Below are 26,812 nucleotides of genomic sequence, written 5' to 3'. Positions count from 1 at the left end.
GCTACATTCCTCCATCCCAACAAAATGAGGACAATACTTTCAAACCAGTTGGTTTATTGTAGCCCTTGCCTATCCTAGAGGGAAAATGGATGCATGTCACTATGGACTTTATTATAGGCCTACCCACAACCAAGAAAGGATGGAACAACATATATGTAGTAGACAGGCTCACCAAAGCTACCCAATTCGTCCCTACCAATACTTATTATACAGTGTCTTAAGTGGCCACTCAATTTATGGAGCATGTATTTAAATTGCATGGATTATCCATATCAAAGTACACGACAAGGATGCTAAGTTTATGAGCGAATTTTCGTACGTGGTTTTAAGCTCTATGTGCACCGAGCTCACTCCATCATGGCATAACACCCCAGACTGATGGCCAAATAGAGAGGGTTAATAAATATCTTGAGACCTATCTAAGCCACTTTTTCCATGATGTACAACACAGTTGGGATTTGTGGCTCCACTTGGCTAAGTTTGCATACAAATCCACTCACTCTAGCATTGGAGTTTCTTCTTTTGAGGCATTATATGGGTATAAGGTCCCCCTCCCTATGGTCCTATTCAATGACAAGATAAACCCTTAGAGCATAGAGGAATTAGAGTGCATGCATTCCCTACTTCAACAATGTAAGCTGAATCTTTGGAAAGCCCAAGATTATATGAAACTCTATGGCGATGAGCAAAGGTAGCACACGGAGTTCCAAGAGGGTGAGTTGGTCCTTTTGATAGTGTTGAAGTCCTATTACTTTACTCTCAAGGATGGTAGCAACAAGCTAGCCCATAGATTCTTTGGTCCATATTGGATCATAAAGAGAGTTCTTGACTTGTCTTATCACTTAGAACTCCCCTCCTCAACCAAGATTCACAATGTGTTTCATGTTAGCTATCAAAAGCCCTTCATTGCACCTCATTAGACTCTGTGGAGAAGTTATCTCCCATAGACCAAGAAGGCATCCTCTAATATACCCCTAAGGCAATCATTGGGCAGTGAGATAAGCATATGAGATCTCAATCCATCAAATAATATCTCATCAAAATGGAAAGGCCTACCCCTTAAAAGAAGCCTCTTGGTGATTAGACATCATTTTGGAGGAGTTTTCCCACTTAAGAGAAGCTTGATGGGATGACAACTAGCTAGACATTCCTTGTTTTGACCATAGACTACATGTAGACAATACTCTATTTTAGAACAATTTTAAACATGCATTAATTATAGTCAAGAGTTTCATGTATGGGCTAAAAAGTATTGGCCATAAGCTCCATTTTGACATGTGGCACATGTATATGCCCCAATTTCACTTGGATATGAGCTTTCACATCCAAATTTTCTCTAATTGTAATGCTAATTAGAGTAGTACTATGCAACCCCACTTCTAAGCCACCACAATAAGCCATTTTTTTAATTTTTAAGGGCAAATACCTTTGGGATCGGGATGGATTGTAAAGAGTGAGATTGCATAGGAATCAAGGAAAATACTCAATTACACACTGATGGGGTATAGAAGGTGTAAAAGGACTTAGTTAGGGATCCAAAAATTATCAATCAACTAGTCGCTTCACCTTCTCCAAGGTTCCATTCACAAAACCATTACTATTCCCAAAATCTGTATGTCCTTTTTTCTTTGCAGTTAACAATGCATCTCATTGTGCTTAATAGGTACAGAAAACACTAGATTTTGTGCAATTGTCAATGGGCTCTAATTGTTAGTGAAGATGGCAGTAGAAAATGTTTGGCCAATACCCAAATTGACCAAGAAGCATCTGAGCCAAACACACTGAACCTAGGTATGAAAGTTGTCCTATACTCAACTTCACAACTAGATGTGCCCATAGTGGGATGCTTCTTGCTTAATCATGATATGCATGAGCTACCAAGCATGAATCTAATCATTTCCTTTTAGCTCCAAATCTAATCATTTCATTTCAATATTCTTCAAGATCATTGAATTCTTAAATATTATTTTTAATGATAATTAAAATATACCTTAAGCCACACTAGCCTAGGAAAATAAGATGTAAGAGACTTATTCTTTTCATCAAGTCATAATACAATAGTCTCTTTCATCTCCTTGAGCTTCCTTGCAACTTTCATGGCTTCTTGCCATTTCTCTCTCTTCTTCTTGTCTCCTATCTTAGTGTCCTTTCTCCTCAATCTACTTTCTCTCTCTTCCATTTCCACTTCTTACATAGGAAAGTAGCAAAATTTTGCATTCGCTAGAAAGTAAAAACAACACACTATTTTGTCTCATTCTCAAAGGTAGGAATGCTCTTGAATAGCCATGGTGCTTCCAACTAAATTTTTTGATATTTAATGCAACAAAGAATATGTTGTTTGTTCATATAGTAGTGTACAATGTTTTCATAATCTCAGGTAGAAAAGTTTGTGTAATCATTTTTGTATTTCAAACCAAAATCGCTAGATTTATAACCAACCTTTTCTTTTGCAATCCTAATGTGAACAAAGATTCAAGGGTGGCTTAATTGAAAACCTTGGGAATAGAGTTAAAAGGTCATAAAGGTGGGCTAATCATGTATATTTAAGGAAAAACCTGGAAAGAATCTTTGCTCTATTTGATTGTTATACAAGTCAATCATTGGGGTCTCTTGAAACCAATGGTGAGTGTTGCAATTCTTACTAATGGAGCATGTGTGCTAGATGTGGGGTGATATCATAATAATAATTATTTGCATCATATCATAATAGAACATATTATTATTGGGGATTAGATCATATGGGTTTATTAGAGTGATTTTTAGAACAATAAAGATTGTTATGGCATGCATCTATTTGTATTGGCCAAAAGAATAGGTTCTTTTTTATTGCAAGGATCCTAAGGTTGTTGTTATAGACAAGAATTTTTATATCACAAATTAATAAAATTTCTTGAAATAACTCACTTTTTAGATAATTGATTTGATGAATAAGCCTTTTATTCTTCTCAAATTTTGGAATATCTTTACCTAATCGATTGAATGCATTCTTCTCAAATTTTGGAATATCTTTACCTAATCGATTGAATGCATATTAAATAATTGAGTCCAACTCAAATATTTGCGCATTTATTCAAAAGAAAGAAAAAAAAATTGACTCAATATTTTGAGAGATTATGATGAATCTACTTTAGATTCATTCCATTTCAAGGATCCAAAATCATTTTCTCATCATCAACCAAAATAGTAATATTGCAATCTTATAGGAGCTTCCTAGCTAGATCATTTCCATCAAGAAAAGCATAGATATTGTACTTCATTGATAGCTTCCTAGACAATTACTTAAGGTTTACCTACTATTGACCTTCCTTTGCAGAAGATATGTCATTATCAATCACTTCCTTAGCTTTCCCTTTATTTTCCTTGTCTGCAATGTTCTTCTTAGAAGATTCGCCCTTTTGAAAGTCTTTGTAAGTCTATGTTGGTGGGATGAATTCTCATTTTGACTTATGACCATGGCCCGCCAAGAGAAGCCTTCCTAGCTTCTATTTTTAGGAGTAGTGGGAGCTCGAGCCAATCTTGATTACTCTCCAATTTTAGGAGCTTGTATTTCTCTTTACTATTAGCCTCCAAAACAATCCTCTTTAAGAAATCTTTAGCAAAATCACAAACCTTGTAGATGTAGCAAGGATTTGAAAAGGGTGTGAAATAAGCCATCCTTGCCATCTTCAATCCATTGGCATCATACAATTCCAAGAGTTTGGGAATGTCCTTCCTTATATTCAAAACAAAGACAATGCACTTTTCTCTAAAGCTCTAGGAGCATAAAGAACCTTTCCAATGACCTTTGTAAGAACTTCTTATTGTAACTAGTCACACAACAAAGGGAGGAAATCTAGATGGGGCACCCATGCAAGAGAACATCAATAGGAGAGGAGTTTGTAGACCATGACAATACATTCACAAGGAAAATAGGAAAGGAGCATATAGCTCCTCAGCATTTTGGTGAGGGAAGTAGGATTGATAGCCTTTATTTGATGTGGATGAACCCATTTTGTGCTTTTGATAAAGAAAATGTGATCATAGCATTTCATTATTGAAGGCAAAGGGAGAGAAAAGATTTAGCCCAAAACTTCATGATGCGCTCCACTTGGTGATCTTGTTACTGATATATAAAATGATATCTACATGGATAGGGTCCCAAAGGAAATCACTATCATTTCTTCAAACATTTGAGTTGTATGTTCCATTGAAAGAAAAAGCATGCAGTAGGTTGTTGAAGTAGAGAGTACAATGTTGACCTTGCAAGAAGTGAAGATTAGTAAAGAACCTATTGAGAAGTCCTTAAACGTTTGAGGGTTGCAAGTGCTCCACAAAATCACAAGCAATAGACTTAGGTGAAATGATGATTTTTATCAAGGTGGAACTAAATGTAGAGGTGATCTATAAAGACTACCATAGTTCTCTAACAAGTCTAACAAGAGGAGTCTATATTGATGTGTATACATTGCGTTTAGAGAGAATATAGATCCTATATCACTATATGCCCCAAATGGTTTAGCCAATAGAAAAAATAATTAAAAGTGGCTTAATTGTGATGATTAGTGCAAATTATGTTGATAGAAGATTAGAATATAACATACATGCAAAGAAGTCATCCTATGAAGTGGGATGCATATTTATGGAGAGTGAGATAGATGAAAATTTCCATGTAGGCAACATCATCTAGCCAATGTGGCTAGTCTCATAGATAGTGGATTAGGTGGGATGTCTAATTGGCTAACAAGCATGTAGACCACACCTAGAGGGCAACTTTATTAGATGGAGGTTATCTCTATGGTGGTAGATGGTGGAATCTTCCGAATCTAACATAAGAGAACCCTTGAGGTATAACCATTCTCTTACCATGATTCACTTCTAATTAATTTTAGAGTCCTTTGTATAAAAAGGACTACCACCCTTCACTCTCAAATAGAGCCACCATCTAAAGCAAATCAAAGATGCATGGTAGTTGCATATAAAGTTGGACTTTGACACAATTTAATGATGCATGGTAACTGCATATAAAGTTGGACTTTGACTTAATTTAAAGATGGGATCTTTACATGCAATTGTTATGGTTGCTTCTAAACAATATTAGTGCCATAAAGCTCATATGGGGTGAATGTTACATGCTATTGTTTCGACAATTAGAGTTCATATCCTAAATGCTCTCCTTCTTCACCCTAGTGTGTCTTCCTATTTGATCTACTATAGGACATTAAATGTTACTTTAATGATTGAGAAGATGGTAGAATATCACATGTTAAGGTTCAACAAAGGGTGAAATGGGATCTTAAAGGGGAAGAATCCATTAAGTTCTATAATGCTACATTGCAAGTTAAACATTGAAGGATTATCTAGTGATGGTACTAGATGCTAATCGTAGGATGGTCACAAATGAGGAGGATAATATTGTAAGAGTGTTTCATTCCCACTTATCCTCCACTATTGGGTTGGAGCCTCTATGTGATGTGGATAATGATACAAGGCTTGTTGATCTTCTCAAAGATTCTTATAGCACAATGGACAAATATCTGGTGCTATTGTTGGAATAGCCTTTCATCTAGGAAGAAATCCAATTTTTTGAAGGAAATGAAGAAGGGTCAAGCTCCTATATCTACTAGTTTTCCATTTGAATTTTATGTTAAGTTTTGGGATGTATGCAAAAAAGACTTACACGATGTATTGAATGCCTTCAAAATGTCTCATATCTAAACATGTGGGTTATTGGACTCCTTCAAAATATCTAAATAAAGATGCTATAAAACTTATCCTTAAGATCCAAGAAAGATCAAAGCCTAATAGGTGGTGCCTAATAGGTGGTGTCCTATCACCACCCTAAATGTTCTTACAAGATTATAGCAAAGATTCTTGTTTTGAGGATAAAAGTTTATATTGCTTCAAATTATACATTGACAATAGTATGGTTTTGTTCATGACAGAAAACTTCAAGTACCATCTTCTTGAAAATTTTACTAGGAATGGATTATGCACTTAGCCTTGGTAGAAGCTATGTTTTACTCAAAATGGATCTTGATAAAGCATATGATAGTGCAATTGAAGGTCTACTATGAATGTCCTTTAGTTCTCAAGCTATAGTCCTTTGTTTTGTAAAATGGGTTCTACCTTGTTTTACAACGCTTTTGTAGTGATTTCTACAAATGGATATTTTACAAAAACCTCTGAGCTTAGAATATCCATTATATATGAATGTCCTCTAGCACCTTTGTTACTTGCTCTCATCGCACAACCTTTATTCACTTAGATAGAAAATAGATCTCAATAAGGCTTCATCAAGGGATTGCCACTTCCTAGTGGGGATATCTTTTGTGGATGTTTGTTGATGATGATTCTAAAATGCTTGCTATTCAAATTTCTCCTTGCATGCTTTAGTAACATATATTATGAAAATTCTCTTTTATCTTGTTCATAGGCAAGTTCTTTATATTGATTGCATTGAATCTTGTGAAAAACTATCTTAGTTCAACTTCAATAAATTTTAGAAGACTTCTCTATTTTGGTCTTTGGCTTGCACTCCAAGTTTGGGAGTTTCTACACATCAAATTTCAATTGGTAATTCAACAAATCTAAGTGCAAACAAAAACCCCTCTTATCAAGTCTCATTGAGTGGTTTGTGGCAATCAAAGGTATCTTAACTCCTATGATTTTTAGTCGCTATGCATTTCCTTTCACTAAAACTAATTGGCATTGCACTTTTGGTGCTAAAGTTTTAGCATTTGGTTTCATGAGAGTAGCTTACCACTCCTAAAAGTGATGGTGGCTTAAGCCTTACTATTCAATGTGAAAAGGCTTTTCTTTAATCTATTCAAGAGGAATGGTGGCTTAGGCCTTGAATATTTAGAATTCAACATGAAAAGGTTCTTCTTTTGTCCATTCAAGAGGACAGAGGAAAATCCACTATGGGCTATTACTATCCAAAAATGGATTGCTTCTTGAGCTTCACCAAGTAGAAGGTGGGAAAGGCTTGACATTTGACTTAGTTTCCAATGGTATCGAGTTGAAGATTAAGAAATCAAGTACTCATCAATCTTTGATTAATGCATGGAGATAGTCATTCTAGATTATAGTTAGTCTTTGTTGCTATTGATTGTAGAAGAGACTACTCAATGAATTACATAATTTAGCTATATAATGCTAGCTTTGAAGAGTGATTTTGTCCCCAAGTGATAATTTTAGGTATGCTTTTACAATTGGTATCAAAGCATTTGATCGAGGAGCTTCCCTAGCTTGACTTCAATGCCGATTTGAAAAAGCTTCAACACTTCACTCATGGTAGCCATGGCTTGAGCTTATGGCTTGATCTTGAAGAGGTAAATATTGATGCTTTCTTAGCTTGACTTCAATGCCAATTTAAAAAGCTTCAACACTTCACTCATGGTAGCCATGGCTTGAGCTTATGGCTTGATCTTGAAGAGGTAAACATTGATGCTTTGCTTCTTCTTGGCTTTGAAAGCTTGTCCTAGGGCTCCTTTGGAGTTATTGAGCCTTATCATCATCATCATTGTGCCTAACATCACTTGTAGACCATCAGCACACATGCACATGTTGTTTGTGCCTATTCTACAGGCTGTTTGGGTAGCACTTAAGTTAACTATAACAACTCCATTGCCTGCTCTAGTCACTTAAGCACTCATTGGGCATTGTTGGCCCCACTCCTCAAAATTCGTAATCAACTTCAAGTATCGGTTTTAAGCTCATATGCTTCAGATCTTCACGATGTGAAACAAGACAACATGCGGTCATAAAACAAGGATAGCCATTGAATCACTCTAAGAGCTTCATCTATGCTCATATAATCATGATATTTTGCTAGGATCTTTGTTGGATGTTTGGCCAATGTCTTGAGATGCTTGTGACTTGATCTTGAACTCCAGTTGGGTTGTATAATATCAACCATTACCTCACTATTTTTACTAGGTTTGTCATATACACTATAGATAGCATGTATTGAATTCTGTAATCCCTATATGATGCTTATGTGATGGTATTTTGGTACTTGAATGCTTGGTGGATGCCTTGAGGTGTTTATTAGATTGATTTGAGCTTACATTCTTTTAGTAGGGTTTTTAGTGCTATAATACAATGGGTAGCCAACATTTACACAATAAAAGTCCATGTCTCTTGCCATGTGATGCTATTTGGATACTTTTATGCATGCATTGATGTATGGCGCTTGCCTTGCTCAGTTGGCATTCAATCTTATTTTAGTGGGAGTCACTTGAGTTACTTGGATATTTTGCATTCGAGTAGAGCTTTGGGCTTTATGCAATTGAGCTTAGTCCACTAAGACAGTGTGACTCATTAACATATGTACATGCTCTCTTTATGCTTATTGGATGTAGTTACCTTTTAATGGACTAATTTCATTCATGTCCTGGATGTCGATACTTATCTCTGTCAACATGATGTCAATGACATATACACATTGCTTAGCTATGTATTGAGCTTTATGTTGGGTGTAAAGGCACCTATGCTTAGCCAACCGTATATTACTACACTAACAATTCCCGCACACATGTATACTATAGGTGGTGGGCACCCATCATTGTCACTTCATTCTTTATTCTTCTAGTGGCATTTGAATAAAGGGAAGGTTGGACACACATAGTGACTATAGGCAGCATGTATCCATCACTATCACTTCATTCTTTATTCTTTCAGTGGCATTTGAACAAAGGGAAGGTTGAACACACATAGTGACTATTGGAGTTTCCACATCTTCTCTCTCTCTCTCTCTCTCTCTCTCTCTCTCTCTCTCTCTCTCTCTCTCTCTCTCTCGCTCCTTCCACCATGGCTCTTTCTTCTCTTGCATGCTTCCACTCTCGGCTCACTCCCTTCAATTGGTATCAAAGCCGACCATTCAAGGAGCTTCTTCATCCTTTACTTCAGCCTAGATTCAAAGCTTCAACTCAAGGTTTCATGGCAACCATTGTTACTTTCTCTCGAGATATGCATTGAGTCCTTACTTCTTCCTACTTGTTCCAACTTCCTCGGCACTTGTTGAGGAGCTTCCCAAGGCTTAGCTGAGCTTTGTTCAATGCTTCTTGAGCTGAGGAGAGTAGTCCATTTTTGAGTGGATATAGAGCATGTTGTAGAATTTGTGGACAACTATGGGGCAGCTTAACAACACTCTTGTATAACTTTTGCATATGGTATGAGATTTAGGCATCCTATAACTAGAAATGAAGAGTGTGTTGAGTTCTACAAATATGGATGCTCACAAAGTTAATTCTGTGTAGTTCTTTGTTCTCTGTTTCATATAGAATAAAACTGTTCTGGTTTGGACATGAAATAGTAAATTCCATAATGCTCATTAATGCTCTACAAGAGGCTACTTCTATTACATTGATATTGAATGTGGTTGCATACCTTAGTTACTTCAGTGTGGTTGATGCAGTTCGGGCTTGAACAATCTATTGGGTTTTATACTCCCAGCCTATGCTTCACATATCTTGGATACTTGTACGTCATTTGCATGATGTTTTGAGCTTTGCTTACTCATTTGTTTTTAGCAGTGGTTTTGGGAGTGATTTTGCATTATTTAGTAGTGGTTTTGGGAGTGATTTGTAAGGTATTACAACAACTTGTCTTAACTTTTTGTGTACTTTCTTGGTATCATTATGGCTAGTGATTCTCACAACAGTGCTATCTTCAATATTGAGAAACTAGATGGGGCTAACTACAACTATTGGAAGATCCAAATATGACAGGTTTTAGTGTAGAGATTGCATGTTAGACCACTAAAAAATGGGAGTGCCAAACCCCAAAACATTGCGGCTAAGGATTGGCTTAGAACTAGATTACCTATGCAAGTCCATGATCATTTTATCACTCTCTTTAAGGGGATGCAATGGCAGTGGAGAAGGAGAAAAGAAAGATGCGGGAGAGAAGAGCACACACAATGTAGGTGTTGTCAAGAATGATATGACAGCCTTATTGCACTATCTCATATATATGAATAAAGAATATGGGCGATCACTGTACATGGGCAGGCCCAAGGGACTTTTACCCCAATAACCTCCCACTAAAAGGCCAATGGGCCAGGGAGTGAAAAAACAAAGAAAAAGGAAAAGAGACAAGGTGAGAAATCATGACATCTCACCCAACGCCTAATCAGAAAGTGAGTTGTGCAATAAGCGGGAACCTCTACGAAAGAAGAGTCAAGCATCCCCGAGTCCATGACATCCAGGAGACAAGCGATCCCACAGCTCCATACAAAGGAGCAATCTAAGAATGCTTCTCATGAAGCAAGCACAACTCATGAGTGTAGGGCTATAATGCATAAGCATCAAAGTAGCACATAGCATCAACATGGCACATAGACTCTCCAAAGTCAATAATAGAAGAAGGGCCACCAGGTCTCAAGATAGTATGCGGCCTCAGCAAAGCGAAAGACTGACATACAATCGTAACATCTACCATCAAGTGCACTGAAGACGCATCAAGAGGCTTGAGAGATGTCCGTGTCTCATAAAAGATAGCATGATGGCTGTGTATAACCTGCTGGGATCCAAATCCCATAACCTGTAAGCCTGAAAGTCCCCATCTCCATAACCGAGGAGGATACATCTGTGTGACATAGGCATATCTGGCATACATACAAATGCCTAGTAGCCAAACATCCTCAAGTAATCATAGGAGGGTCTCATGCCACTCCATGCCTTGTGTGGTGTAATACCATCCAAAGTTAGACACGACATCCTATTAAGCAAGTAGATTGTTGTCATAAGGGCCTCAACCCAAAAGCCATAAGATAACCCAGTTGTGGTAAGCATAGAAGCAACCTTTTCCAGTAGAGTTATGCACATGCCATGAGCAATCCCATAATACCATGGGCATAGGAAATCAATGCCAGACTGCTGACGATAGGACTGAAAGTTGGGAGAGATAGCATGACTCTCATAATCCATCTGCAAGCACCTAGGCCTGCAACCAGCAGAATCCATAAACTTGTCAAGAATAACTACGGCATCCTCAATCCATACCAAGGGAAAATCTCAAACACGGTGGGTAGCATGATCCATGAAGGTCATAAAGTACGATGCTCCACCAAGTGACTGGGAAGGTATAGGTCCATAAACTACACAATGGATATGATCTAGAGGATCATGCCTCTCACGATCACCATGAGCCAAAGGGGCTTTGCAAGGACCATAAGTACAATTAGGGCAAGGATCAAGATCTGCATGTGACAAAGGAGATAGCATGGAGTCTGAACGAGACAAGATCTCCATCTCTTTGTGGTGCATATGGCCTAGGTGATAATTCCATAACAATGCATGTGGTATCCGAATAACTGCAACCATAGAATCTCCCACATGAGAGACATGCACTAGGTAATGAGAACCAACTCTAGAACCTCTGGCCAAATGACAGATCTTCCATGACCTATCTTGAAGAGAAATAGAGTAACTTGCATCATGCAACTGACTGATAGAAATCAAGTCCTTTACTGAGCATGGGAACATGTAAAACATTCCTGAGCATAAGAGAAGTCCCATTAGGCAAAGTTAGGTGTATGTTCCATGTAACCAACAATAGCATAAGTCTGCTCAAGGCCTAAATCAATACATCCGTCAACCTCCTTGTAAGAAGAGAACCATGCTCTATGAGGGGTAACATGAGAAGATGCCATAGAGTGCAAAAGCCAATCAAAGGCATAGGCATGATCACTGAGCAAGTAATTTGTAGGGAAACAAGATGACAAGAGTACAAGCTCTACTACATCATCATGGGTAACCACATGTACTTCACCACTAGAAAGAGTGGTAACACCTAATGCATCGTTGACTCTTTGCTCATGTCAAGTTCCTCTATGTCTCTGCTACTCTCTAATCCATCTAAGACATTTTCTTTTAACATGCCCAAGATTTCCACAATGGAAGCATACAACATCTATAACTGAAGAGCCTGTAGAAGATGACAAGGAATCCAAGTCGTCATGAATAGGGCTATCCATAGCTTCCATGGACCTCAAGGAGTCGAGGGTTGTCTCAACACAGGGAACCTGCTCATAAAGACAATTGTCAATAGAAGGACAAGTGGTAGAAGCATGCTACGGCAAGTACTCTTCCATCCTCACTGGAGAGGGAAGCAAAGAAGCATCAACCAGGGATGCAAAACACATGAAAAAGACTCATGCTAAGTGCATGACATAACCAACCATAATAGTGTAAAAGCCAAGATATCTGTCAAAAGAGCATATGGTATTTAGCCATGAAGTCAGCCCATAACCATAATGGCAAACATGACTCTGCAGTACATCATCCAAGTCAATGCAAGACCGGTAAGTGGCATAAGATCTTGCAATGGTCAAGCTCCAGGAGATGCCCAAATACATGTACAACATCATCCATACAAGTGGCTTTGTAAGGTATACAACAATAGACCATGTGCAGAGATGGGTAAGCATACATAGCATCTTCTTTCTAACATGGACAGACCACAATAGCCCAACTAGGATAGAAGCTAGACAACAAAGGAGCTAGAAAGGCATAACTATTTGCTAATCCCAAGCACTGTAAAGTCCACTGATTGACCAAATAACCCACAATAAATCCAAGTATCAATGAGCAATCACTACTCAATAACCAACTACCAAGCCAAGGAAGCAACACTGCTCAATACATGTCTGCATAAACCAAACATCCAGGGATCCAATCCATCGGAGCATAAGGCCAAGTAGCATCCAAGGTCCTAATGGAAAAAGAAACGAAATCAATGTCCAACTTCTCCAAAAAATTCCTCAAATGCAAGTCTTGTCAAGCCCAAACATCTACCATACTGCAGCCAAAAGCATCAACCAAGACATAAACCCATATGGGTAGCCTAGGCGTAAGCAGTCATAAGTGGAATGCCATATGTAAATAAAAAATGATAGTGAACTATAAAATTGAGCTCTAATTCTTGCTTAGAAACATTCTGGGGGCAAAAAAGAACCATGTGGCATCAACCAAATACATCAATACATAACCCCAAATAGCCGCGAGCACCCCGTGACCAATAGGCATAACCCAACTGTAGCATAAATAGCTTCATCCTTGAATATTCTAGTAGCAAATAACCTCTATAAACTAAGCAAATGAATTCTCAAACCAAGCTCAATTTGATAGGCAAATCATAGGCATACATTCCCATATGTATAGGCACTAGCTGGGCATAATCAAGCATCAAATGACCAGGTAGCATAAGCTTAAAATGTAATGACAGGCGGCTGCCTTATTTTAGGCTGCCTATGGACTATGTAAAATAGTCAATGACTAAGAAAAATTATCCCCAAAATCATCTCACATCATAGGGCATACATTCCCTAACATATAGGCATCATTCGGGGATAATTGGGCATCAAATGACCATCACATGTACTTGTAAAGATCAATGACAGGGTGATGTCATGTTTATGATAGTCCTGGGACTGTTCAAATAGTCCATGGCTGAGCTAAATCAGCTCCAAGCTCAATGCCAACCATAAATATCAATGCCCAAACCCAAAGCCAAGTGTCAGGAGGCTTCAACAAGCCATAACCAAGTGCCAAATAAAGTAAATGAGCTGGGGGTTGCTATAAATGTCTGGGATAGGCTAAAATCAGGCCTATCACTATTTATATAGCCAAGAGGAGCTCAAGATCAAAGTCCCAAGTCAAATGTAATTGCCCAAGCTCAATACCAACTATCGAGGGGTCTCAATAGACCATAAACAACTGCCAAGTGGGTGAGGAGCTGCTGCAGATCTCTATCACACTGAAAAAACGTCTGTCAACATGGCATGATTACGCCAACTGTAGATATGGGGTTGGGGGGCTACTAGGAAGGTTGCAAGTGGTTGGGGGGGGGGGGGTTCCCAAGGGGCCAAGGAAGGCCACCAATCAAGCCAAAGGTGGAGGGGAAGCTTCAAGCTTCACGGGCAAGCTCAACAATGGCTGTCCTCTTCAAAACCTTGTTGTCCATGAAAATGGCTAAAGTGAAGATCTCATACCTCATGTGGAAAAAGTCGAGAAGAGGCCGAGAAGCGCTCGCGAAGGACCTGCTCTGATACCAATTGAAGGGGATGCAATGGCAGTGGAGAAGGAGAAGAGACGAATGTGAGAGAGGAGAGCACACACAATGTAGGTGCTGTCAAGAATGATATGATAGCCTTATTGCATTATCTTATATATATGAATAAAGAATATGAGTGGTCACTGTACATGGGTAGGCCCAAGGGCCTTTTACCCCAACATCTCTAAGTAGGTTCACTACAATGTTGTAACTAGAAATTAGTTGTATATGAGCTTTGGACACAAATTAAGAATCTTTATGACAAGCAAAGTCCTACGTCTCAAATGTATTGATTGAAATAGTTGATGAACCTTCACATGGAGGAAGGGACTTCTATTTCTGCATACTTGAATGAGTTTCACTCCATCATCGGCCATTTATCTTCACAGGTGATTGAGTTCAAGGATACTTTGCATCCTTTATTTTTGCTTGGTTCTCTACCTAGCTTGAGGGACACTTTCCGATAGTACAGCTCTTTGTACTAAGGATGGGTTGAAATAACAAGATGTTGAGAGATTAGAAAGAATGTGGATGCTTCTCGCATGTCCCATGCATTGATTGTGAGAGGCCAGCAGGATGGAAATGGTTGTAACAGAGACTCTAACATGTCTCAATCTAGGACACATGGACAGTCTCACAATAAGTCTCGTAGTTGTAAGTTCGTTCTTTCTTGTCATTATTGTGGAAAACGAAGTTATATTCGACCGTAGTGCCATAAAATGCATGAAAAAAAGCACAAGGAAAAGAGAAAGTGTAAAGTGCATGACAAGAATGATAATCATAGCATTGTGCCTAGCACATCTAGTGTCAAGATTGAGGAGATTAATATATTGCAATGTATCTTATGATATTATTTTGGCAGCTTCTTCATTGGATGCTTCAATGATGATTGAATCTTTGTCAAGTTATACTCAGTGTTAGTTGATAGATTCAAGGGTTTCCTTTCATGTGAACTCTCATAGAGAGTGGTTTCACTCCAATCGCAATATTACTAGATCTGTTCGTTTGACCTGGCATAAGACATAGTTGACATTGGTGATGTCAAATTATGTTTTGGTTCAGACAGTATGTTTGCTCTTCATAATGTACATCATGTACCGACTTTCACGAAGAGCTTTTATCTTTGCTAGCACCTTGGATGATACAGGTTATGTTGTCTCTTTTGGTGATTCCTCATGAAAGATTACCCATGGGAATCTTGTTACTGTACATAGTCCTAAGTCTAGTACCCTCTATTCTTTGCTTGTATCTAGATCAATTGACCATGTTTTGGCTATGGTTGTAGTTTCATATGTATCTCTTTGGCATCATCGCCTTGGGCACATGTCTTTGAAAGGAATGAAAAAGCTTACTAGTTTGCATTGTCTTCTACCCCTAGACTATAGGTGTTTTGAGTCTTGTGATCATTGTTTATATGGTAGGCAGACATGTAGCATGCATAAAAAGTCTAGTATTAAGCACTTGGGTAAGTCTTTGGCTCGTGTTCATTCAAATGTGTGTGGTTCCATGCCTTATCAATTGCTAGGTGGTGCAAAGTACTCTGTCACAATCATTGATGATTGCTCACATAAGGATTAGCCTTACCTATTAAGCAGAATTCAGATGTCTTGTCTACCTTTTAGCATTGGCTTACTCTTGTTGAGAACCAATCTGGGTATAGGTTTAAATGTCTAAGGTCAGATAATGGGGGTGAATATGTCTCAAAAGCCTTTGAGCAGTTTTACAATGAGCAGGATATTAAGTATCAATTGATCGCGCCTTGTACCCCTCCCTAGAATGGTATTGCCGAATGCATGAATAGGACGATTCAGGAGAGAGTCCATAGTATGCTTAGCCAATAAGGCTTACCACAACACTTTTAAATTAAGATAGTTACTATTATTGTACACTTGATTAACCAGTCCTTTTGTACTGCTATTGATTGCTAGGTGAGGAGGTAGGGACTAAAAAGCCTCCATCCTATGTTCATTTGCGTGCCTTTGGTTGTGATGCATTCTGCAATGTTTCCAAGGACAAGCACAATAAGCTAGATCCTAAGTCCATGAAATGCATATTTCTTGGTTATGGGAATGTACGTGAGATGGGCTACCGCCTATGGATCTATAGGTCTCCAAGGTTATCTACAACCATGATGTTATTTTCCATGAGGCAAAGATACATAAGCATCTTGAGCAAGTGGTTGAGATATGCAGGGTGATCTTTTAAGAGGAGCCTCCTACTCCTGTACAACCCGCTAGATGGCCTGTAGTAGCTAATACTCTAGTGGCCTAGGTCTCATGCTTGTTGTGCAAGATCAACCTAATATGAGATGCTCTACTAGAGTTAGACCTTCACCTGAGTACTCTATGCCCTCCATGGATTTTGTTATGGTGATAGATGCAGGTGAGTCTTTCTCTTATGATGAGGCCATGCACAACGATGATAGTCACTCATGGAACAAGGCTATACAATTGGAGTTTGAGTCCTTATCACACACTAACCATATGCAAGATTTGGTTTCTTTGTCTGGTGGCAAGAAGGCACTACTATGCAAGTGGATATACAATAGCTAAAAAGTATCCCTGGATGCCCCAAGCCCACTTATAAGGCTAGATTGGTAGCTAAGGGTTTCAAGCAGGAATATGGTGTTGACTTTGATGAAGTCTATTCTCCTATGGTCAAATTGACGACCTTACGCTTGGTACTAGCATTGGTTGCTCAGGAGTTTTATTAGATGGATGTAAAGATGGCTTTTTTACATGGAAACTTGCATGATGAGATTTATATACAACAATTTAAGGGTTTTGAAGAAAAAGGCAAGGAACACCTAGTGTGCAAGTTGAGAAAGAGCCTTTATGGCCTTAAAGAAGCACCTAGGGAATGGTACCACAAGTTTGATTCTTTAATGCAATTTTCACAGGGATATAGCCGTAGTGTTGTGGATCTATGTTTATACACGAACAAGGCTCATGATGGGAGCCTTATGATTTGGGTACTCTATGTGGATGATATGCTTATTGCTAGGAATGCTCATGGTGACCTGGATACCTTGAAAACTCAGCTCAAGAAGAGCTTTGAGATGAAGGACATGGGACATACCTTGCATATTCTTGGGATGTGCATCACCCATGATCACTCTAAAGGGCTCCTTTATATGTTTGGAAGAAGTGTATTTAAAGAGTTCTTGAGTGGTTTCATATGCAAGATGGTAAGCCTATTGGTTGTTTTCTATCTTATCATGTGAAGGTTAGTCCAGGATGCTTGTTTATAGTCTAATGAGTAGAAGGCTAAGACAACCAAGATCCCTTATGCATCCACTATGGGCAGTTTGATGTATGCCATGATAGCCACTCATCCTAACATAGCATTTGTAGTAGCAAGAGTTGTGGCATGCTATATGGCTACTCCTAGCAAACGACATTGGGATGCTGTCAAGGATATCATGAGGTACCTAAAAAGCATAGCAGTTATGTGCATATATTATGGTGGCCAAGATATAGGTGTTGTGGGATACACTGACTCTTATTCTATAGGATATACAAATAGTAGAAAGTCCACCTCTAGCTATGTCTTCACCTTTGCTAGAGGTGTTGTTTCTTGGATATCCAATGCAAAAATGCACGGCCCTCTCTATTACAAAGATTGAGTATGTTGCAGCCACCACTAAGGCTTGCAAAAGGAGGCTCTCTAGCTAGACCATCTGGTGATAAACATTGGTATTACTATTGTGGTCCCAACACTGCATTCGAATTATATGAGTGCTATCTAATTAGCGAAGAATCCGGTCTTCCATGCAAAAATGAAACACATTGAGATGTATTACCACTTCATCAGAGAGGTCATTGAGGATAGGTTTGTTGATCGTATCAAGATCTCAACTAACCAAAATCCTACAGATTTGCTCATAAAAAGTCTCTCAACAGAGTGTTTTGCCTTCCTTAGGAAGTTGATGGGCGTTGGATGAGATGACGTCTTTTCTCATCCTATTGTACTTTGTACATCTATACTTTGTTTTCTTCTTTTTTTCTTATTCTCCTCACTAGGGGCACATTCGCCTTTAAGTGGGAGGTTGTTGGGTGTAAAGATGCCTATGCCTTGCAACTTGTGTATTACTATAATGACAATACCCACACACATATACACTAGAGGAGGTAGGCACCCATCATTGTCCCTTCATTCTTTATTCTTTTAGTGATATTTAAATAAAGGGAATGCTAGTTACACATTGTGACTGTTGGTGTTCTCACATATTGTGTTTGTCTCTCTCTTGCTCTTGCTTCCACTTGCATGCTTCCACTGCAAGCTCACTCCCGTCACTTTGTTATCCTTGCTCATCAATCATGCATTTGGCAGTTCTCTTTTATTCTTCCTAAAATCTACAACATGTAGGATGTCTATACCTATTGGATGTATAGTTTACTGATACATTGAAGTGTAATAGACCTTGGTACCAGTTGAATGCTTTTTCACTGTTAGTTGCTTTTACATATCCCAGTTGTTTCCTAGATATTCTTGGTAGTGGGAGCTTGGTCTTTTGTTTAGTGTTTCCACCATTGGATTCTCTTACTACTCCATTTATTATAGCATTGTTGTAATTGTAGGTTTATGGATTATTTATGAGAGCAAATGCTTTGATTTTATAGTTTATTACTGGCAATTAGTGGATAGTAAACAAAGAAATATCATTTCTCTATCCCCTTCATTGATAGACTATTAGACATAGTGGGAAGTTATGAACTCTATTCCTTCCTAGATGGTTCTCTGAGCTCCAGAATCTTGCCTATTTCTAAAATGGGTATATGTTATGGGTTTTTCAACTCCTCTTCGAGTGATGTGATCCATGGGGCAAGAGAGTGATCTATCATTCCAATATGAGTGACTATTGAGCGAAGTGCTATATTCTTCGTCTACAACAAATTGATGGTCTTTATCGACAATATTATCCCTAGGTGCTGCTGCATGGTCCTTGCCATGATTGGAGCATGTTGTGCCTAGTCATAGTACCTCTTGTTGACGACTCCGACCCTACAACCTTGGTGTTTCCTTTTGTTCAGGGCTGTGATTTGGGTTAATTTGTAGTCATTTATATGAGCCAATCTTCTTGTATTGTGGTTTCATTTGTGGGCATGATGGCTAATGGATTAAATGATAGTACTATCTTTAAAGTTGACAAACTAGATGGCACTAATTATAGCTATTGAAAGGCACATATATGGCAAGTTTTGGTCAAATTTTATAGATTACGCCATTGAGACATGAGGGTGTCAAGCTCAAGTTCTTTGATGTAGAGGATTGGGATGAAATGGATGAGTCATGCTAATGTACAATCATCTTGTCACTCTTTAAGTAGGTATTCTACAATGTTATCTCTAAAGGGCAGACTACCTACAATTATGGGAGAATATCCATGATGTCTATGATAAGTAGAGCCTTATCTCTCAGGTATATTGGCTGAAGCAACTCATAGACCTTCATATAAAGGAGGGGAGTTCCATGTCTACCCAATTGAATGAGTTTCGTTTTATTTTTAGCTACTTGTCTTTGCAAGAGATGGACTTTAATGAAAATATTTCGTCATTATTCTTTTTTATTACATTGCTTAAATCATGGGACACATTCTGTATTGTGATGTATGCAAATATGCCTACTAATGGGCTGAGATTGCAGGATGTACATGGTACATTATTGAATGAAGAGGTTAATAGAAAGAATATCAATGCTTCACATAGCTCTCATGCTTTGACAATTAGAGGTAGTAATGCTAAGAGCAATAATGACCACCATGGGAGAGACTCTCCGAAGTCTTGTTTTCAATCACGTGGATAGTCTCACATTAAATCCCATGGCGGTAAGTCTGTATTGACTTGTCATTATTGTGAAAAATAGGGTCATATTCCAATGCAGTACCATAAAATGTTTGATAACAAGTGCAGGGAAAAGGAAAAGGGTAAAGTGTAAGAAAAGAACGATAATCATTGAAGAGATTAATGTTGTGCAAATTGATTTTGATGATGATTACATACTTGTAGCTTCTTCTCTTGATGTTTTGCAATTGACTGATGCCTCATTCACATGTGCTCAGTGTTGGTTGATTGATTCAAGGGATTCATTTCATGTTACCCCCCATCAAGATTGGTTCCACTCCTATCATAATATGACAGGATTTGCCTGATTGGGTAATGATTTGGCATTGGATATTAGAGATGTACATCTACAATTTGCTTTAGGCAGCAACTTTACTTTGCATGATGTACGCCATGTTTTGTCTTTGACCAAAACCCTACCCTCTATTAGAGAGTTGGATGATGTAAGTTAGTTTGTATATTTTGGTGATTCCTGATGGAAGATTACTCGTGGGAATCTTGTCCTAGCACGTGGTGTCAAGTCTAGTACGCTTTATTCCTTACTTGTATTTGGGTTTATTGACCATGTTTTAGCAGTGGTTGTAGTACCCATGTGCCTATAAATGTTTATTTTCTTATTGCAATCATTGTCTCCATGGCAAGCACACACGTAGTTTGTTTAAGAAGTCTAGTATTATGCACATGCATGAGCATCTGGATCTTGTTCATTTTTCTGATATTTGTGGCCCTATGATCTGCAAGTCCTTAGAGGTGGCGAATGTCATGATAACCACTCAATCTGACATAGCATTTGTAGGGGGAGTTGTGGCATGCTATATGGCTATAGCTAGTAGGGTGGTATCGGGATGTTGTGAAGGGTACTATGAGGTATCTTAAAGGCACTGCATATATGTCCATATGTTATGGTAGCCAACAAGAGTTTTGGGATACACTAACTTTGATTATGCAAGGCATGCAGACGGTCCACCTTTGGCTATGTCTTCAGCTTTGTTGGAGGTGCTATTTCTTTAGATGTCCAAGGTGCAAAAATATACAATCCTATCTATTATAGAGGTAGAGTGTGTTGTAGCCACTGAGGCTTGGAAGGAGGCTCTCTGGTTAGGCCATCTAGTAAGGAAGACCTTGGTATTATTGGTGCGGTCCCTACATTGCATTCAAATTCTATGAGTACTATTTAGTTGGCCAAGAATCTGATCTTCCACCTAAAAGGGAGCGATGGATCGAAGGTTGGACTCGAGAGCTATGGCGGGAGAGCAAGAGCAAGAAAGGGAGGGACTAGAAATGGGAAATCCAACCGTCACAATGTGTGATCGGGCCTTCCTTTATTGAAACTGTCACTAAAAGAATAAAGAATAAAGTGATAGTGATGGGCGCCCACCACCTGCAGTGTGCAGTGGTGGTGACTGTTAGTGTAGCAATACACGGGCGACTAGGCAGAGGCGCCTTTACCCCCAACAACCTCCCATTTAAAGGCGAATCTACCCCAGTGATGAGTGAAAAGAAAAAGAAAAAAGACAGTATAACATGTACACATGTACAAGAGGATGAGGAAAGACGTCATCTCATCCCACGCCCATCAACCTCCTAAGGAAGGCAAAGCGTTCTATAGAGAGGCTTTTCGTGAGCAGATCTACAGGATTCTGGTCAGTCGAGATCTTGACAAGATCAACAGACTTGCCCTCAACGACCCCACGTATGAAATGATACCTCAACTCAATGTGTTTTGTCTTCGCATGGAAGACTGGATTCTTGGCTAATTGAATAGCACTCATAGAATCCGAATGCAGTGTAGAGATAGCATCAATACCAAGGTCAACAACTAAACGACCCAACCAAATGGCCTCCTTGCAAGTCTTAATGGTTGCAACATACTTGGCCTCTGTAGTAGAAAGGGCCATGCATTTCTCCACCCTGGACATCCAAGAAACAGCACCTCCAGCATAGGTGAATACATAGCCGAAAGTGGACTTCCTACTATCTGCATGTCTTGCATAATCAGAGTCAGTGTACCCCACGACTCCTGTATCCTAGCTGCTATAGCATATGCACATATCTGCAGTGCCCTTCAGGTACCTCATGATACCCTTCACGGCATCCCAATGCTTCTTGCCAGGTGTAGCCATATAGCGTAACACAACACCAACTGCAAAGGCAATATCTGGACGAGTGGCTATCATAGCATACATAAGACTGCCCACTGCGGATGCATAGAAAATCTTGGCCATCTCGGCCCTCTGCTCATTTGTTTGCGGAAAATCAACCTGTGATACCTTCACATAAGAAGGCAATGGACAACCAATAGGCTTTACGTCCTGCATGCGGAAGCGCTCAAGGACTTTATGAATGTACTCCCTCTGTGACAAGTAGAGGAGTCCCTGATGCATGTCGTGTCTAATGTGCATACCAAGTATGTGAGCGGCCTGTCCCAGATCTTTCATCTCAAAGTTCTTCTTGAGCTGAGCCTTAAGAGCATCTAGCTCATCATGAGCTTTCCCTGCCTATCAACATATCATCCACATAGAGTACCAAAATCAATAAAGAACCATCACGGGCTTTCTTCTGTAAAGACACGGATCGATAGCGCTCCGGCTGTAGCCCTGTGATTGGATAAAGGCATCAAACTTGTGATACCACTCCCTAGGTGCCTATTTCAAGCCATAAAAACTTTTCTTCAATTTGCACACTAAGTGCTGCCTACCAGGTTCTGCAAAGCCCTTAGGCTACTCCATATAAATCTCATCATGCAAGTCCCCATGTAAGAAAGCCCTCTTGACATCCATCTGGTATAAATCCAAGTCAAGCTGAGCAACCAAAGCCAAGACTAAGCGCAGGGCGGTCATCTTAACCACAGGAGAAAAGACCTCGTCAAAGTCCACACCATGCTCCTGCTTAAAACCCTTTGCTACCAATCTAGCCTTGTATGCCGGCTTGGGGTGTCTAGGGTTACTTTTTAGCTTGTACACCCACTTGCATGGCAAAGCCTTCTTGCCCATAGGCAAGGAAACAAAAACCCAAGTGTCATTCTTATACAGGGAGTCTATCTCAGACTGCATAGCCCTCCTAGGAATGACTGTCACCCCTACGCATAGCCTCATCATAGGTGAAAGGCTCTCCTGCATCTGTAACCAAGACATAATGCATCAAGGGCTGAAATCTATCAGGTGGACGCTAGTAGACCGTCTCATGGCAGGCTCTGCTGCGTGCCCAACTGCCTGTCCAACACCCTGACCATGAGTATCTACTACAGCTGTAGGCTGTCCAACTAGCTGTGCGGGAGCTCTTGGATCCTCCTGAAATATGACCCTGCGGATCTCAACAACTCTCTCAGGCTGCCTATGCATTTTGTCTTCATGGAAGACTACATCATGACTGCGGATGACTTTCCGCGCGTGTGGATCCCAGAGACCATAACCCATCTCACCTGCATCCCCATAAGCAAGGAAAATACATTTGACACTCTTGGGATGCAACTTACTTCTCTTGTCCCTGGGCACATGGCAAAATGCCTCACATCCAAAGACACGGAGATGTGCATAAGAGGGAGGTTTTCCAGTCCATACCTCCTCTGCAACCTGGAAATCCAAACCACTAGAGAGTGATATGTTTATGACATGCACAGCTGTACTAACTACCTCAGTCCAAAAGCTCTGTAGTAGGCCTGCATGGCTAAGCATACTGCGTACACGCTCATGGATGGTTCTATTTATCCGCTCAGCCAAACCATTCTTGGGGGGGGGGGGGTGTAGGGGGCAGTCAACTGATGCTTAATACCCCTCTCATCACATAACTGTTCAAAAGCACATGAGGCATACTCACCCCCATTATCTATCCTTAGGCATTTTAGCCTATACCCAAACTAGTTCTCAATGAATGCAAGCCATCTCTGAAACACAGCCAAGACATCGGATTTCAGCTTAATGGGATAAGCCCAAACTTTTCGTGAAAAATCATCTATGAACGTAACAAAATACTTTGCACCACCCATAGACTGACAAGGCATGGGCCCACAGACATCCGAATGTACCAATGCCAAGGGCTCACTCATAAATGGCCTACGAGACTTCTTATGCGTAGACCTAGTCTGCTGGCCATAAAAACAATACTCACATGAATCAAAACATGCAAAATCAAGGGGCGGTAAATACCGCAAACCAGAAAGCATTTTCATTCCCTTCAAAGACATATGGCCCAAACGGGTATTCCAAAGAGATACATGTGGGATAGAGCCCATAGGCAAAACATGATCAAGGGAAGAAGCTGATATAATCAAGGGATAGAGATTGTCAGTCTTGGCACCTCTCGCAATCACAAGTCTGCCACAAGTGATCTTCCATGCAGTGTCTTGAAAACATACATGATATCCTGGGTCATCAAGCTGTCTAGCTGACATGAGACTGTGTATCAAAGCAGGTACATAACGTACATCCTGCATAACAAAACTACTACCAGAGGGAAACTACAGCCTAACATCACCAATGCCCACAATATCAAGAGAGTTGTCATCACCCAAGCACACAGAACCCAAAACAGTACGGTATGAATGAAACCACTCTCGACAAGGTGTCACATGAAAGGACACACCTGAGTCCAAGAGCCAACACTGTGCATATATAGAGTGTATCTCTGTCATCTGCAAAGCACTAGAAGAAGCTGCTAGGATATAATCATCATCATCAACATTCTCAGGCTGCATAACATTGATTTCTTCAATTTTAACACTCGACTTTGCAGGTACTATGCTGCGATCAGAAGACTTATCCTGCACTTTGTCTTTCCCCTTATCTTTGCGCCTTTCATTGCGCAATTCATGGCATTGTGGCCTAATATGGCCCTTTTTTCCACAATGGTAATAAGTAACATCTGCATTCCTGCCACGGGATTTGCTACATGACTTTCCACGAGACTTCGACCGAGATTTCTGAGAATCCCATCCACGGCCACTACCACTGCCATGCTTTCCATATCCATCATTCCTGCCTCTAATTGTCATAGCATGAGACACACGAGAGGCATCCAAATTCTTACGGTTAACCTCCTCCTGTAGAAGAGCACTCTCAACATCAGATAATTTCAAGGTAGCAGTAGAGGCACATAATGCAGTGCGGAATACATCCCATGACTCATTAAGAGTACCAAGCAAGAAAAGAGGAGTGACATCCTCTGCAAAAGTGATGTCCTGCGAAGTCAAGCTCTTGAGTATAGCATGGAACTGGCTCAAGTAAGCAGACATAATCACATTCTCCTTCATGCGTAGATCCATAAGCTGCTTTAATACATCTGACTCACTGGACTTTTCTTGTCATTGAGATTTTTTATCTTTTCCCACAACTGCCATGCACTTTGTTCTTCCTCAAAGACATTATAGTGAACCTGTTCTGTGAGAGACAATACAATAGTGGACTTGTATAACTCATCAAGATCAAGCCATTCCTCATCTGGCATAGTTGTAGGCGGATGCCTGCTTCACCTCAAAGGTTTGATCTGCGATTTCTGCACCAACACCTGCCAAATCTGGCTCTTCCAATAAGAGTAATTCGTACCATCAAGATTAGTGATGTTGAAAATAGCATGATCGGTGGACAAACTCGCCATAATGCAGGCTGGAAGACTATAGACAGTTCAAAACTGCTTGTTGTTTACTGTAGAAAATGACAAAAAAATCACCAAAATCGAGGTAAAATGGCGAGGAAAGTGGAATCAATGCTGCTGCCCACCAAGTACTAGTGGAAGCACATCATTTCAGAGTGTTTCAGCATGAAAAATCCATGTCATTCCATACATATATGCTTGCTATAATAAATTTTAGATTTCAGTAAAAGAGAGCTAACTGTGCCAAAATCAGATCCCAAGGCAATCAGATATTGCCAAGACCAAAGCCGACATCATGCGGGCATAGCATAAGTATATGACGGTCAATAAGCATGAATCCAATACCCAAGTATGTCATACAAACATCTGCAAGTGAGTAGGCACACCCCCCAGTTAATGGGGCAAAGTGTTCCTGCCACTACCAAAACTTGACACAAGTAGGTGTCAGTTCACAAAGATACGGATCCAAAACTGAGACTTAGCTCATAAGCATACAGTGAACTAAGTACTTCTCAATAGTATGTAACCGCTCAATGCATAAAAGTACCACCTTCTCAATGTGTGATAAGCATTCAAGAATGCTCCCACTGGCACAAAAGCCGTATGTACGAGCTCAAGAGCTCAAGCCAAGGCAAGACACAGTGCCAATGACATAATTCCAAGACAATACATCAATAGTACATCCCGAACATGTAGGCGGTAGAGCATCCGTATGTAGCATCCATATGCGTGTAAGACATCAAGTACATCCCAAGATACAACTCTGGCAAGCCAATAAATAGCTCAAGTAAGCTCCGAGAATCCAAGGTCAAGCCAAGACTGAGCTCCAGTAGCAATAGGCTCCAAACAATGTAACTAGCATGTAGTAATGGCATAGACTAAGCATGTCAAGACACGTCAGACATAAGCAACATACATGCCATTACATCCAAGACGGAGCATCCAAATGCTTTGCAAAGCGAGCTCAAGCTCAACCAACGATCCTGAATCAAAACCAAGCTCTATGTTGAGCCCCAAGTGTCAATACATCACCATATATATTCGAAACATAGCCCGAAAAGCATAGGCATAAGTATACATGAGTAAAATGACTTCAGCCCAACTGTGTACATCATTGATTTACTATTCAAAACTAAGAATTTCAGCACCAAAATCAGCTCCAAATGGTTGCCAAACAATAGGCATACATTCCCCTAACATCCGGGCATCAAACGGGACCGACCGGGCATGAAATGACAATGCCAAACAAGCTGTAGCATCAAATGTCAGTGTAACACTGTCATAAACTACCTGTGGACTGTTATGATAGTCTCAAAACAGTCTTAAATCAGTCCAAATGCTAT

The sequence above is a fragment of the Lygodium microphyllum genome, chromosome 4 (assembly GCF_053477565.2).
Source record: "Lygodium microphyllum isolate KBCC chromosome 4, Lygodium_microphyllum_v1.1.10, whole genome shotgun sequence".
NCBI lineage: Eukaryota > Viridiplantae > Streptophyta > Polypodiopsida > Schizaeales > Lygodiaceae > Lygodium > Lygodium microphyllum.
Note: the sequence above shows the minus strand (reverse complement) of the source record.